This window comes from Crocodylus siamensis, chromosome 11 (genome assembly GCF_052110815.1).
Source record: "Crocodylus siamensis isolate JL-2025a chromosome 11, ASM5211081v1, whole genome shotgun sequence".
Lineage (NCBI taxonomy): Eukaryota > Metazoa > Chordata > Crocodylia > Crocodylidae > Crocodylus > Crocodylus siamensis.
The window spans coordinates 6,252,360-6,268,895 of NC_143405.1; the positions used below are offsets into that span (position 1 = coordinate 6,252,360).

The 16,536-nt window shown below is 48.5% G+C and overlaps 1 protein-coding gene across 3 annotated transcripts in view; it reads left to right on the forward strand.

The window, feature by feature from the left end:
* Positions 1-244: 244 nt before the first annotated feature.
* BRD3 (bromodomain containing 3) overlaps positions 245-16,536 on the forward strand; it is a 49,091-nt gene continuing 32,799 nt past the window's right edge. For 2 of the 3 annotated variants that reach the window (XM_090021054.1, XM_090021056.1), the window contains exon 1: positions 246-622. The gene's annotated coding sequence lies outside the window, so the exon portion shown is untranslated. Of the gene's footprint in view, positions 623-16,536 lie in introns of all 3 variants that reach the window. The other variant, XM_090021057.1, reaches the window with a different exon arrangement.

Sequence of the window (16,536 nt, forward strand, 5' to 3'; positions counted from 1 at the left end):
GGCTGCATGCTCTTGTGGTTGCAGCTTGTATTGGTTGTTGCATAATAACTGGGAGTGTGCATTAGCCAATGCAAACCAGAATAAGAGACCCGTGGAGCTTAGAGGAGATGGGTTTCAAGTTGCAACCAGGAGGTAACGGGGTGGGGGGGATAAAAGCATCGGGCCGCTCCGACGGGAGCCTGCACCTTTCCAGCCTCACTGGAAAGCCAGAGCAGCAGAGGGGCAAGCCTGCGCGTCCCCTCCACCCCTTGGGGGCAAGGCAGGTCCTCGTCGCCCCTCCAGAAACCAAGCCAGGCTCGGGCCCCGTGCCTCGGGGGAGCTCGCGGCGATGCCACCCTGCCCCGGGGATCACCCCACTCCTGCCCGCTGGTCCAAGGGAGGAGGAGGGTGGAAGTGGCGGGGGGAGGCGGAGCGCGGGGCAGGCTGGGAGCTGTAGTCCGGCGGGTGGCGGCGGTGCTGTCCCGCGCCGCTCGCAAAAACTACCTTGCCCACATGGCCTCGCGCCCGGGCGCATGAGCTCTCCGCCGCCTCAGCGCATCTATTATGCTGCCTTGCCGAGGCTAAAAAGAAGAGCAACTGGAGGGGACTATCGGGCAAACGTTGCTGGAGCCGCCGGGGCAAAGTAATCTATTTAATCTTCCCCTTTCTTTGTTGGGCGCGTCGCGAGCCGCGGGCCGGGCTTGTTGTTGTTGTGGGGTTTTTTATTGTTTATTTTTAATTTTTTTTTTGTTCCGCGGGAGGGCGGGGGCACGGATGCAAAACCCATTTGGGGCAAGGCCAATGCTGATTTAAAAAATAATAATAATAATGATTATCTAAGGCAAGGCAGAACAAGGCTTCCGCAGCCTTTGTGCATGGCAGCAGTGTAACAAAGCCAGCTGGAGGGCTCCGGCTCCGGCCCCGGCCCCGGCCGCGGCTCCAGGGCGGCCGCTGCTTCTCTCCTCCTCCTTCCCCTTTTCCCCTGCCCAGGCGGCAGCTCCGGGGATGTTTGCACTGAGCTCCTGCCTCTTTTATTGCCTCCCCCCCCTTCTTTCTTTTTTTTTTCCCACCCACCTACCGCTCTCCCCTCCCAGCTCCGCGAGAGGCACAGGCTGGAGTTTGTGCAGCGCAGCCCATCTCCCTCACGGAAGGGATTTTTTTTTTCCCTCTCTCTCTCTGCCCGCCATCTTTTAAAGGGGAAAATTATGGGGGAGACGAGGCACGGGGGAGGGCTGCGGGCTTGCTTTAAACAAAACCCAACACGACACAAAGCAGCCCCTCTCGGCGAGCCGGGCCGCGGCGAGGCGAGGGCCAGTCGGTGCAGCCCCCGCTCGCCAGCTGCACGAGGGCTTGTTCAGTGCAGCCCCCGGCCAACTGCACCCGGCTCCCCTGCCCGGGGGTGCCCAGCGGGAGGAAGGGGTGGGGTGGGGGCTGGCTGCAGCTTTGACGGATGGCTTCGCTCGCTCCCCAGCCCGGAGAGGGAGGGGAGCAGGTGGCACCCCTGGCAGCATGTGTTTGCGGGGTGGCGGCGTGTGTGTGTGCAATTGGTGTAAGCCGGGATGTGTGCCTGGAGTGAAGGGCAGGCGGGTTGCCTTGAGATGCGGGAGCTGGTGTCCTGTCCTGGCGTGCGCCTCGCCGCTTGAGTATTTGGTTGTGTTTCGCACCTGAACGTGGGGACTGGCCACAGCTTGCAGTCGAGCCGCTTTCACTTTTCAGCCTTGCCCCCCATTGCTGCCGTGTCTGGGTTGCCTGCATCGCCCTGGGAGCGGATGAAAGCCATAAGGATCCTAAGCTGACCTCATGTGGTCCAGCCCCCCGCCCAAGGCAAGGCCATTGCTCACCAGACCATCCCGGCCAAGCGTCTTCTAACTTGCTCTTGAAAATTTGCAGATGGAGATTGGCTTCTTTCTCCAGGCAGCGTCTTCCAGCGCTTGACCACTCTCAGCAGAGCATCTCCCATCTCAATTTCCCCGGCCGCTCTACAGCCACAGAAAAAAGCCCACCCCCATCCTCCCTGTAATCGCCCTTCAGGTATCTGAAGACTAATGTAAACCCCCACCCTCGGTTGTCTCATCTCCAGACTTAACTAACTCTCAAAGCCCGTGCAGTGTGGGCACAGGTTGTATGGGAAATGTAGGAAGTTCCTTAGAGAAAAATACCCATGGCAAGCAGGAATGCGTTCCCTTTCATCGGTTGTTGTTTTTTTTTCCTATAGCATGGATGTACCTCTTCTTCTTAATTTAGAATTGGAGTGAAATATCACATGAGTTGTATGTTTGTTTGTTTTTTAACCCCAGATCTGTTTCTAGTTTAAGCTACTTGACATTATGTAATAGTAGGTTAGGGGAAAGCACAATTAGCCACACACACCTGCTGTCCCCTGCTGGGGGAAGAGAAGTTGTTTTTTTTGACAAGCTAGTTAGTATTTTTATTGCCTTCCAGGTTATGTGAGCAGCACAAAGGAACTGCCTGTACATTCAACTGGAAATTTTAGACTTAAGGCTGACAAGGTTCTTTGGGTAGATGTGCTGTCTTTTTTCCAGCTATTCAGCTGGTCTAATAATTTCGTTTCTGCAGGCTTTTGGGCACAAACGTCCTTCTTCAGACATGGGGAGAGTTTTGAGTTTAGAGCTGTGACTGTCCTGAATTCACCCTGGGATATAAGGCAAGGTCTCAGAGAGGCCTTGGGTTGCCAGTAATATGTGCTGCATTCTTTGAGGGGGAGACAAGAGCACAGAATAAACTTGTGTGCTTCAAGCTACATATCAGCTTGGTGAGTTTACAAGCAATGCAAGCAGTGTATTGCTTTAAATATGGCACTTTAAGGAAAGCTGAATTTATTGCACACGCTGCATGTTCTCTTCATCTGCACATGGTAGGGTTAGTAGACTAGGATCGCTCCAAAGGGTCCCATATTTCATATTTTGTTAGCTCAGGAGTTTGAAAGAATGTACGTAAAGGGCCCTGCTGAAATGTGTAGCTTCCTGCCCAGAAGCTTTCTTTTTTACGGCTCGCAGGCTTGCCAGTGACTAAGACTGACTCCTGAGATGATTTTCCTTTTTCCTTTCTTGCTTCAGTTAAAAATACAAGTGTTTGATGTTTCAAACTGTTTGCTTAAAAAAAAAAAAAAAAAAAGGGTAGGGGGCTCGGGTGGAGGATTATTGTTGTTGTTATGTCACAAGAAGTCTGACCGCATTGCTGCCTTTTACACCGTCCACGAAGAACGCGGTGGACAGGCAGTGACTATTCACACAGAAGGGCCTGTCAGACATGATTGCTGCTAAAATTTAAAAAGAAAAAATGCTTATGTGGTTTAGGAGCCTGAGTCTTATTTTCAGAAGAGACTTCAGCCTGTGAGAGTCTGAGTCCTACTGAGTTCCAGTAAGATTTAGGCTCAAAGGAAACAAGTCACTTATGAAAATAGGACTCCTGCCCTACATGGAGGCTTTTGAAAATGTTACTCACAGCTGGGTTGTTGGGTTGTTTGTTTTTTGTGTTTTTTTTTTTTTTTTTTTTTTTTTTAAAACAGCAGCTCGGATGGTTTGTGCTTTTTCTTTCTTCTAATGTGGCATGACTTTGGTTCATGATGTTGGCAGCAATAGTCTTTCACATTTTATTTTGAAGCAGAGCTGGTTTTGCGACAGTGTCTGCAAATGAAACCCCTTGGAAACCACAGCTGTAACTTAACGGCTGGATGAAGTTAAGGATGTTTTCTAATAATAATGCAAAGCCCCATATCTCTTGGGTAAAAAACTTCATGTTTCAAAGCTTTGTCCCAGAATCTTCTTTCAATCTAGCTCTTGTTGCATAAAACAGGGAGACTATAATAGAGCTTCCTACCTAAAAAGTCCAAAGTGTTGCCCCATCTCTTGCCATCTGTTCATTGTGGACAGAGCCCCTGTTCCCATTAAGACCCATTGTCTTAGCTATGATCCCTATGTGTAGAGAGGCAGGATTGGGGTCTGCATTAACACTCGAGTAGTTGACATCTTCCTTACAGGCGCGCAAGAAGATGCATATAACTTCTGCATTGTGCACCAGGGTCCGAACCAGCTCTTGCTGTGGCCTTGGTCCTGCTCACTTGGCTAATGTGCAAGTCCCAGTTGGTTGCACTGACGGCACGTGTGTGCCAGTAACCTCATTCCACAGCAGCAGCTGAGACATGTAGTGAGGGCTCACGTTTAGAAGACTTAGTTACTTTTACCAAATATGTGACTTCAGCTCTTCTTTGGTAAACTTCCAAGTACTATAAATTCAGACTAATCTACACTTATCAAAATAAATGAACAGCGAACACTTGGCATCTCAGCATCCTTGATTGCCGTTCTTTAATCCTGGTGCTTTTCTTTGTTGCTAATTTGCAAAATTCATTAATCCACAGCAGGTCTCCTAGCCATTACCACAAACCGTACGCTTTTAAAAAAGAAAAAGAGGGAAAATACCACATTATACTACAGTAATAGTCCAGAACGCTACTGTAAGCACTAGGCTTCTGGGATTTACCAAGGAACCATTGTTTGCTGTGCTGTTCAGTGAGCTTAATACACGTCCTTCCAAAATGTCCTGTCTCGGGCTTTTAGTTCTGTTGCACTTTACTGCGATGTTAGCTTTTTGTTATTCATTAGAGCTTGCCAGAGGTCAGCCTTTCTGTGGAACACTAACCATGCAATATTAGTGAGGAAAATACCTTTTACATGGTTTTACGGCATTGCTTGTTCAGAGAGAAGGATTTAAGAACAAATTCCTGTGAAAAGTGATGTGGAAATTCATAGGAACGTGCTGGTGAAGCTGGCCAGTGCATCTCCTTCTGTATATCTTTCTCTGGGATGCGAGTGTTATGATGGATAAGACAGACTGAAGAAATGCTTGCATCTATTTTTGAGACCCTTTACTATGTTGCCGGGACTGGGGGGTCTTTCAAGCTTCTTCTTTTGTTCAGCCAAATAAGCAGGCACTGTAACACCTAGACACATTTCAGCAGCAACCTCTAAAAGAAGTGACTTGCGTGCATTTTTTTTCCTTCATCAGGACTGGAAGTCAGCTCTTTTCTCCCCTGGTACAGGTGTAGCCGATGCTGTTTTGCATGTGGTTTCACTGAGTTTTGACATGGGCCAAGGGAAGTGTTTTGAGCAGGAATGAAATCCCAACTTTGAGCAAGTTCAGATCCAAACTTTGTGGCTTGGGTTGGTAGGGCATCTTGAGTAGGTTCAAGCAGGTTTCCTTCATCGGTGCCCCCCTTTGGTCCCATCTGCCCTGAAAATAAAGGCCTACTTTGCTGAATTCACACTGGCCTTGTGAAGCCAATGGGACTGTGCTTATTCTTGGTGTTCTTGACTGATGTAGGAACACCAGTATTTTCTACACGGATGGAGCTCCAAGTGCACATACAACTATACCAGCCAAGCTGTGCTTTATACCAGTACAGTAAAGCAAAACAACTTTTGCTGTTAAATACATGTGTTTACCAGTGTGACTATATCTACTCTGGAGGTTTTGTTGGCATAGATCCCTCTTTGCAACCCAACACAGCTGTGCTTACGGAAGTCTTTAACACAGACATAGCCCAAAACTACTTGTGCGTGTTAACACTTACCTGTGTGAGTTAGGGGTCCCTAGCACGGCCTTCACAGACCCTGTTTTCACTAACACATCCTTGCTAGGGGATGGAGAACAGCTCTTTTGCTATTGCAGGTTGAACAAAGCTGGCTTAGAAATAGTGCTCTGGCACAGTGGTTCTCAGCTTTTTGTACCAGGACCCATTTGTAAGCATTGATAGCCAGTCCTGACCCAGTAAACAGTTAAAGTAGGAAACAGCCCCCCGCCAGCCCTGCTGGTGCCCCACATTCCCAAGCCACTGCTCTTTGCCCCCAGGCACTAGCTGTGCGAGGTATGGGATGGGGGAGAGGGGCATGGGGGGCATATGTCCCCCCAAATTGTGCACCCACAGCAGGCATGGGGCTGCAGCCTTGCTGGACCAGCATGGCATGGGCAGGAGTCCCTTGCCCTAGAGACTTACCTGTGGGGAGCTACTTTCCACACTGCCTGGCTGCCACATGCATGTATGCGTGTGCACATGCATATGGCACCTCCTCCTGTTCCCCCCCCAGCCCCAAGCAGCCCCTTGCAGGCTGGAAAAAGTTTCCCACATTTTTCCTTTACAGGAGGATTCATTTTTAAAGTGTGTTGATCTGTTTTTCTGAAGTTTGTTGATGACCCTTTCATATATTCTTGGGCCCACTTTTGGATCATGACCCATGGGTTGAGAAATGCTGCTGTGGAGTACTGAGAGCTTCAGGTCCTTTGACATGGGGCTTGCATAAATAAGAAAGCTGCACTGGTATAACTAAACCTACCTCTTACCCCAGTGCTGAAGCCAATGTGAATGCTCTTATTTCAGTAAAAAGCCTGCTGTAGACACAGTTTTGCTGTTGGTAGCAGTTTAGACCAAGTTTGGTCTGGGATAGTTAAGACAGATGCTTTTGCCTAGAGAAGGAGTTTGGACTAGATGTCTTGAGGTCCCTTCCAGCCCTATTTTTCTGAGGCTGGAATAAACATTATGGAAGTGGTATAATTGTATTTGTACCAGGCTAGTTGTTCTTCATTAAAGCTTTTGTGCATAGGCAGGGCTTGGGGCTTGTCTGGACAGTAAGGTAGAGAAGAATTTACAGTGTGTCTGCAGCTCTGTACTGATGCCTCATGTAGAAACCCTTGAATTTTCCAAGTGGAGTAAGTTAACTTGTGAGCTTAATGTGCACAAAGATGGTCTACTTGGGTGCGGGGAGTTGTCTGGTGCGGACCGTATGTACACTGTAACTTCATAACTTAACTTACTAGAGGGTAACTTCCCTTTGTAGAGTAGTCCTCATGTTACTCAACTTGCTCCTAATCAGCTTTAAGCCAAACCACAATAGCCACTCTTAAACCAAAGTGAGAACGTTCCCACACAGCCTTCAGCCATATTGGTTTCAATGTCTGTCCTAAGTTATCCTGGTGCAATTTTCATGTGTGGAGACATCCTTTAAACTGGTTTAGAAACAGGTTTAAATGTGTATTACCTTTGTGTAGAGTAGACTCTTCAACTGCCTTAAGAGGGCTTTTATGTTGACTTTTACCAGGCTTTGCTTGCACGGACCAATTTACATCTGTACCATATTCAGAGTGAGTTTAAAGGGATCAAGGTTTAAACCAATGCACCTTCAGGGTGCAGAACCTGTTATTTTGGCTTAATGCTTTGACTGCATGCACCTGGTACTAAAGTCATCCTCTTGGTACAGCATGATCAGTACAACTTCTCTAGTGTGGATGCAGTCCTGCTGGTGCTATGATCAATATATGGTATTGCCATGACCTTTTTTTATATGGGAAAATAAGTTTCTACTGAGATACAGCATCATTAATAAGTATAACTGGAAGTTGCACTGACATAACTATCAATTTAAAAAAAAAATCACTCCGCCTTGGTAAAATAGTTATGCTGGTCCAAAACTATACACAGCAGGAGTGTCTTTAGCATCTACGTTGCAATTCTGTCATTTTAGCTTTAAGGAGGGATGTGGGGTTTTGTTTCCCACCCCCCCCTTCTTTTTTTTCCTCTCTCTCTTTTCTGTTGGCAAAAGCCCTTACGTGGATGCAGTATAAGCTGGGACAAAACAGTCCTTTGGGCAGCAGAGCTGATTTTGTTCAGACACTTGGCATAAGTTGTCAGCCAAGTGAATACTTTTTCACTGGTATAAACCATGCCTGCACTGCAGTCTTGGTGCTTGCCAGTGTAGTTATGCCAGCAAACCTTTTAAGTGTAGATAAGGGCATAATTGATCTCTCACTGACTCAAGGCCCTCTTAACTTGATTTGTGAGCATCCACACAAAAGGTCTGTGCCAAGTTAACACAATCGGTTTCTAAACCACTTCAGTGGAATCGGCACACCTTTCTGTGGGCAGATCAAGCCAGGGTTTTCCTCACTCCTAAAACATACTCAGGATGCTATAATGAAGTGTCCATCATTAAAGTTAAATTACTTGTTCAGCACCTGTAACAAAGTGTGCCTTGAGATGATGCGGCCTCTTCAATTATTTACCTGGTTGATTTTTCTCACTAATTGGTAAAGTTCAGTATAGTCTTGTATTGCGTCTACCTGTTTTTAGTATGAATTGGGGAAGGCTTGTGCTTGTAGGCCTGTGCTTTTATCCTTTTTTTCCCCAAAGGAACTCGAAACCCAGCTCTTTAGGTGGGACTCGGTTGTCATTATTATGCTGCGCTCATTTGAAAACCCCAACATTAACATTCGGCTGATTCATTTGCAAATCCTAGGCTCATACAGAGTCAGAGAGAACAGTTGCTATCACTGGTTGCCCAGACCTGTACTTGCTTTTTAACTTGGGACTTTTTAAGAATAAAAAAAGCAAGTCCATTAGAAACACAAAGAGCACATGTGAGATTTCTTTTGGTTTAAAGAAGTTATTTTCTCTATTGACTAGCACAGTAGTAATGTTGTGTCTGGCAAATGTTCCTTTGCAAGCCAGTATGTAGTTCTCGCTCTCTTTCTTGGTCTTAATTATATCAGCACTAGCCTTGAGCTGAGAAGCAATCGAGGACTCCTCAGCCTCCTCTAGGACTGTCTCTGGCTCTCCCAAGGGCATTAGCAAGTGCTATTTGTAACCAGGTTATAATAATCAGTACTAGCCAGCATCTGGGTTATTGGATGTATGTGGCTGGGACAGGTCTTCGAATAAAGAAAAGGCAGGACTTGAATGATTTTTGCATAGCCCTTGCCTGCTCAGTGCTCCTTTCATTACTGTTCTGCTGCTTTTTTTTTTTTGCCTGCTGCATTTGTGCTCATAAAAAGAAGGCCAGCTGTAAGTTGAATTTGGCTGTATGGACTAAAGTCCCATGGAAAGAATTTGGCCAATGGCAATTTTAGCTTTTCAACCCCTTCAACTGACAATTAATGATCCTCTTTATAAATGAACAGTGAAGCCTAACTCCGTTCTAACATGGCTCCCGTTGCTGCAGTACACGAACGCCTCCCAAACCGTTAATATTTGCATGACCATAGGTTCCCCCGCTAATCCCTAATTGCCCCCCTGCCCCCAAGTCACGGACCTGGATCCCTTCGTGCTCGGTGCTGTACAAACACGCACGCAACAAAATAGTTTTCCTAGTCGTATGCTAGGAAAGTGCCGTTCTCCCTGTCTCGCAGATGGGTAGCTGAGGCAGAGAGATGAATTGACTGGCTCAGAGCCACATAGTGCTAGCAGGGTCAGGGACTCAACCGTGATCTTCAGAGGTCCAATCTAGAGTCCTCGCCATCCTTCTCTAACTCTTTGCCAGGCTAGCAGGACTCTCTCAATCATTCTGTAGGCCCATCTTTCTGTTTTTATTTTTCCCCAAAGTGCTCTCCGTCCATCGTCTCTTCTCTTAGAGAGCTGAAAGACGGGAAAGGAAACCATTCTGACCACTCCTGGTAACTGGAGTGGAACGGCTGCCTGTAATTTCCCAATGTAAGATGCAGCCAAATCCAAGCGAGTGTGCGGTGTTTCTTGTTAAAAGCGCTCTGGGCTCAGCACTCAGATGGAAAAGGGGAAGAAAGAGCCAGCTGATTTCGTCAAAGCATTTACCTTTGGGCCATGAGCAGTGCAAAGTTCACCTTCAGAGGCAAGAGAAAACTGCGATGGTGGAAACCTCCAGTAATCTACCTGGAGTGCTGAGCCCTTTGTGGGTGCTGCTGTGTTAGGCTTTCCTGGATGTACACACATGTTCCTATTATGTGTGCATCACCTGGGGCTTGGATTAATGCCAAGGTATGTTAGGAAGAAAAAAAAAACCCAAAACCTTTTCCAGCCTAAAATTGTCCAGGCTGTTTCCAAGAGTCTGAGGGTTGAATGCTCAGTGCCATCATGTGTTGCTGGCATTGCATTGACTATGCAAGGTGGTTTCTAAACGGAAGGGAAAGCTCAATCTAGCACGTGCTATAGCGTCATGGTGAAAGACTTGCAGCTGATTCTGGGGAGTGCTGTGGTCAGGAGCCGAGGGCGGTGGAGAGGAAACCAGAAGGCCTGGACTCTGCTCCTGCCCATGCTGCTGCCCTGTCATCTTGGCCCCCTCTGATCTCTGTCTGCCTTCCCTGTATAGCCTGTAGGCTCAGGGCAGCAGGGACTTTCTCAGTCCCTGCGTGCATGTGGGACCCTGTATCTTGGTCCTGATCCTGGCTGGAGCCTTGTGGTGCTCGCTGTACTCAGAGGTGTCGGTATGGCACCTGGCCATGTCCTTGCAGAGGGAGGTTCATGTTAGGCACTGCGCTGGAGTGTACCAGTCGGCTGCTCAGTGGCAGATGGCACTTCAGGATGGCTTTTGATACAGTAGGGTAGAAAGTCCCAGGCATTTATCTTTGAGCACAGAATAATGTTTGACTGGCATTGCTGGCGGGCACAACAGGCTATGAAACAAAGGGCACTGAAACGGCCCTTATTTTACTTCCCGGTCAATGCACTTCTGCCTTGACTGGATCCCTAGTACTGTGTTGGTAGTTAATCATGATTATTGCAGCGAGCCAGGTCTTTGCTGTGCTAGGTGCTGCAAAAACATGTTGCTTGCCCCAAAGAGTTTGCTATCCGCATACTAGTTTGCCGGATCCGGGTTTAACTTGTGTCTGCGCTCCTCGGAGCAGGGACCATGCTTGAGCCTTGGGAAAGGGCCTGGCGTGGAGGGGATGCTTCAGCTTGTTAATGATTGGACCCGGTTCTTCCAGGGAATGAGGTTTTCTGCAGTTGGCCACTGCAGCACTGTTCTGCATGAGCCACTGCCTGCTGAATAACAAGGGGAACGCACGCTTGGGCCAAATGGAGCACTTGGAAAATAGCGCTGGATGTTCAGCGTCCGGTGGGGCTGGGCTGGGAGCAAGCAACTCGGACACTATGGAAAATAGTGATAATGAAATGCCGTGTGAAGTGACTAGCAAGCCTCCCTCCCTCCTACCCCCACCCCTTTTTCTGTGTTGCCACAGAGGTGGCAAAAAAAATCTCTGAAGCATCACATCTGCACTGTTGGAGCCTCCACAGTTTTAACATGAAAGCAAGCTAGGCTCCTATTTTATTTTCCATAAGAAGTGTTGTGCTGGGTCAGGTCACACATCCATCTTGCCCAGCGTCCTGTCTCGCGGTGTCAGAGAGCAAAGGAGTATTTATGCAGGGCCTAGCCAGACTGATCCATCCTCTGCAGGGATCGTGACTCTACTCCAACACCCAGTTTCTGGGCAGCACATCAAGGGCTGGCTCCAGTCAGGGGTCTAGGTTGGGGTGCAAACTCTCCTGCTCGTTCTCCAACATATGCTTGCTTATTAACTACAAATGAATACCATAGCAGCATATCTTTGAGAGTCAAAACTTGCTCACTTCCCAGCAAAAAACCCTTGTTACTCATGTCTTGATACCACCTGCTTCTGCCATTAGCAGCTGTTGGAAAGCTACAGGTGTCCATGCACTCAATTCTTTACAGCAGGTCCATTACACGTCTGAACCCTTCCAGGAGCTATATATGCAGCCGAGGAGGAGATGAGGTTTATCGCGGCATTAATCCACCAACAGAGATGAGTGCTTTAGTCCATATTGACTTGACAGACCATCACTCGATTGTTTATGAGCTGTTGTAAAAGCTGCTAACAAAAACGTGGCCATGTGCCTAGCGGCTTTGTGTACCTCCGTTTTGGAAGGCATGACTTGAGTACCTGTTAGGCTTGGTTTCACAAGCAGCTCTGCATCCACTTTCTGAAAATTGCATCCCGCTCAGAGGTCTCAAGTCAAGGGTCCAAAGACAAAGCCCTGGAAAACCTTGGTCCTTGGTATTTCTCTTTGGGAACCCACTAGTGCCTTTGGAGGAAACACCTACTCTGATCATCACCAAGGAGAGCCCGAGTGGTGGCAAATCCTTCTGAATAAGCAGACTAGTACTAAACATGCTGCATCAAAAGCAAGTTAATCTGCTTCTGCTCTTTTCCTCTTTTGCCTGCACCGGGGTGAGTTAAAGCCACCATCTTGAAGTGGCTTGGCATTTGTTTCAAGCTGCTCCAAAATCTTGCTGAAAGAAAGAAAGGAATCTGTGGTATGCGGGCTTATCAAGTGGAGAAACAACAGCAATAATAAACGAAGGGTCTTCCAGATTATGGGACTCGTTGCATCTGAAAGCAGAAGTCCAGTTTCCTAACATGGTGCAAATACGCGACATCCCCGTTTTTAAGGGGTGGTTTTCTATCGGGGCTTCTACTTGATATGTAACGTGGCTGAGCTGTCCCCAAGTTGTTTGCAGATCCCCTGCATGTAAAAGGAAGGTGGCTGCTCAGGCATGTCCACACCTAATGAAAGCTGTCCTGAGGGCCAGTCTCTCTGAAGGCTTCGTGAAAGGTTCAGGAAGGGAGATGAAGAAGGCGGGGAGGACTTCTGCAGGTCTGAAGCCCGCTGTGAGCTGCACCCTGCCGGAGACTCCTGGAAGTTGTTGGGCCAGGGTCCGCCTCTGTGCAGCTCGTCCCAGGATTGAGGCTGAAAGTTGCATTTGGCAAGATTTATTTTGGCTCGAGTTGTGCCTGTGTTCTGCCATGGCTACCTGCGAGCATAGTGGAGGCTGCTGGGTCTAGGGAATAAGTAGTCCCCAGGCATAAGTTCAGTTGCCCCCCAACCACCAAAGGAGCAAGGTGAGTGCTCCCTCCAGCCTGGTAGGTGGAAGGTGTTTGTAGTGTGTCCTCTTGCTACACCACCTCCCTGCCTGGCACAAGCTAAGCCACCAGTTGCCCTTTTCTATCGGACGAATGGTGTCCACACCCAGATATTGCTTCTGCATGTACCTCTCCAAGACGGGCAGCGGGAGGCTTGGTTTTGCAACAGAGGTTTGTATGGTAGACCTAGCCAACGTCAGGCTTGGTTGAGCACCGAGTGCCTTCAGTTCTCCTCCTTATCTGAGACCTTCACTTGCAAGCAGTAAACTTTCAGGGTGAGATAAGTAAAGTAGAAGTGTCATGGGGGAAAGTCTCTTATCCTTCGGCTTGGCAACCCCTGAGTGGCCATAAAGATGGTTTTACTGTCTTCTCCCTACAGCAAAATACCATTAATTTATTTTCTTTTGGCAGAAAGCCTGGAATTGCTCCCTGCATCACCTGGACAGTTGGAGTCCTTGGAGCTCTCCTGCTCGCCTTGGCTTTGTACGTGGTACCTGCTAGACAGGCTCTTGCCAGATCTCTCCCAGCTTGTGCCCTGATCCCCCTTTTGAAGGCATGAGCCGATTCCCTTCAGACCAGGGTGAGCTATTGGGGCTATTGTGTGATCAGTGCCTTTCGCTAAGGAGGTAGAGGGTAAAAGCCCAGGTGGTCCAGGCACCGGACTGCCAACTCTGGAGGTCTGAGGCTCTCTCACTGGGCTGCCGGGTGATCTTGGTCAAGTCCCTTCAGCATTGCTCATCTTCCCACCCTTAAACTGCCTTGTCTGGTCAGAATATATGATCTTTGCAGCAGACGCTGGGTGAAGCGTGCTGGAGCCATAAGGGTCCATAAGTGGTAGTTCAGTATACAGCATCGTGGGGAAATACACCCAAGAAAAATGGATGTCTATCATGCAATAATAAATGCTCCTGCCAGCTTGTATGGAGAAGTGTCTGTTCTTGTGGCTGGTTGGGCTGGATCCTCTTCCAATTTCTGTCAAAGAAAGCCTGCAATCCCTGGTCGCGATTTGCTGGGCTCAGCTACAAATATTACGCCTCATCTTATTTTTCAGTACAAACCACTATCAACCCCTCCGTACTGTCCCTTGCTCCACAAACGGGAACAAACCAGCTGTAAAATGTTCCACGTTACCCAGGGAAGTGGCAGAAGGGTTAGCCAGAGCAGCAGGTCGCTGGCACGACACATGTTTCACGGGTCTTTTGTAGCTTCTTTTAAAACAGTCTTTGCTGCTGCACACAGTCTTTGGGCTGCATCATTGGGGTACAGTGTCATCCTACTCGTGGAGGGAATTAATGTGAATTCTCCACGCCAGTTGTTTCTCCACTTACTGACCCAGGCGAGCAATCCAACAAAGAAATCCTCTAAGCCTGGCTGTATTTCTGATGACTAGGATGGCTGAGCACAGAGGCAAAATCTGCAGCTTTGATGGATTCTATAGTGAGGGAGGCTCCAGTTCGGTAAAGAGGAACAGCCTCGAGCTCGGCACAAGCGAGCTTTTTTTGAACGTTTGGGGCCAGGGCTTTGTTTTTAGTGTGTGAGAGTGAGAAACCAGGGAAGATTTGACAGGGCTCAGAGCAATGATTGTTGGGACAAGAGCTAGGTTTAAACTGGTAACGTCATTCATTGAAGGTTTGCAACCTGTAAGGACTGCTGCTGATGTGCAAAATATGAGAGATGGGATGATTTTACATGAAAAATGCTACATGCAGGATAAGACGAGTCTCCTATTAAGCCCTGATCGGCGTATGTATAAAATTCAGCACGTCTATCTGCTTAAAAGTTATGCATATGCTTAAGTCCATCTGGATTTGACGTACTGTTCGCATGCATGCCGAGTTGTGACCTAGGCTGTGGGTCTTTCATGGCATGGATTGTCCTTTTATCTTATGTTCGTACAGCACCTAACACAGCTGATCCCCGGTTCGTGCCTGTGGCCCCTAGGCATGTCCGTAACTATGAGTAACAATTGATTCAGCGTGTGCTTGCTTGATCTGACGACTTGAGGCTTTGATAGGTGACATTGAGTAGCGCGAGTGCTCTGCATTTGCTTTGCTCAGGGTGGTATTGTACCAGCATGGACAAATGAACGCTGAGGTTGTCGCTGAGGACTAGAGCAGTGCATCGTGCTCCCATCGGTGTCCCTGTGAGGAGGCATGTGTTGGCTTTCCTTGCGTGCAATGCTTATCAGCAAAAGCCGGTCTGATGCATTCTGATTTCCAGCTCGGTCGTGAATCTTGGCATCTTAAGTGATTAAAGTCTGAATTTAATAAAAGCCGATGTCTGCATGGGTAATGGTGTCTCACTGGGGCAAGGACATGGGATGATGAATACTGAGTTTTTAGGGGGAACTGCTAATGGACTTGCCTCTTTTGCTACCCCTGAGTCTCAACTGACCTGTTATCACCTAGTTAGCTCCAGTGTAGCTGCACCTCTATTCTGGTAGGGCTGAGAGGCCCATGGTGGTCAGTGCCATGTGTCCACCTAGTCTTGACCTCAAGGCACTTGCAGTCCACCATGACCAACTGGGGCATCTCCTGCTCCTGACTTCATCTCAGCATCCCTGCTGCCCTCTCTGGAGTCGTGCCACCCTCCGCCTCTCTCCTGTTCTTGTCTTGCTTCTGCAGAGCCCCTGAGTACCACTTGCCCCCCCCGCCCTCCTATTTAAGGAAGGGAAGTAAAAGAGGGAGGAGAAGGGAAACCAAACAGAGCTGTGCAGCATATCCTCATCTCTTCTAGTTCGGGGTATTGAGCGGGGGAGCCGCGTTCCTGTTCCCTTGGCTGTGCGTGGCGAGAGCCTGCTTTAATTGCTGTGCACGCAACAGCCTCCCTCTCCAGCTCCCGGCCTCCGACGTGGGGCAAGGGATGCGCCTGCAGCCGTCTTCCACACTTAAATAGGTCATGCCAACCTTCGTCATTTGCCGGATCCGGGTTTAACTTGTGTCTGCTCTCCTCGGAGCAGGGACCATGCTTGAGCCTTGGGAAAGGGCCTGGCGTGGAGGGGATGCTTCAGCTTGTTAATGATTGGACCCGGTTCTTCCAGGGAACGAGGTTTTCTGCAGTTGGCCACTGCAGCACTGTTCTGCATGAGCCACTGCCTGCTGAATAACAAGGGGAACGCACGCTTGGGCCAAATGGAGCACTTGGAAAATAGCGCTGGATGTTCAGCGTCCGGTGGGGCTGGGCTGGGAGCAAGCAACTCGGACACTATGGAAAATAGTGATAATGAAATGCCGTGTGAAGTGACTAGTAAGCCTCCCTCCCTTCTACCCCCTCCCCCCTTTTTTTTTTTTGCATAAGATGCTGTACTGCCGCTCCCAGGAGCAGCTTGTTGGAAAAGTCCTTTCTCGGCTCCGTCATCCTCTGAGAGCTCTCATTCATATTGATGAATCAGTTGGTAAATACGCGTTAAAGCCTCCTTTATGCAAGCAACAAGCATTTCCAGCGTGGCTGCTTTTGTTGCTGGGGAAAAACGCAGGGCTAGGTGCATTTTAACTAGCATTGGGGTTGAGCTGCCAGATCCAGAACGCGAATGGCTGCAGATTCTGCAGTGCTGGTTTGCAGGTTTTTGGTTTGCAGCCATCTTTGATTGTAGCTGCTGGAGTTGCCCCAGGCAAATTAAATAGGATAAGTAGCAAGAGGAGTGGCTGCTCCCATGGCAGTCCCCACTGTTGTGATCAATGCTTTCTGATTTATGTGATCAGTTATTTTTTGCAAATCATGTTCCAGTAGCTCTAGAGAGGGCCTGGCTAAGATGACTATCCCGTGGTGTTAGGTGCTGTACAGATACGTCACATAGCCCATCCCTGTGAGCCTGCAAACTAATTGGGCAAAACAGACAAAAAGCACGTTTCCACA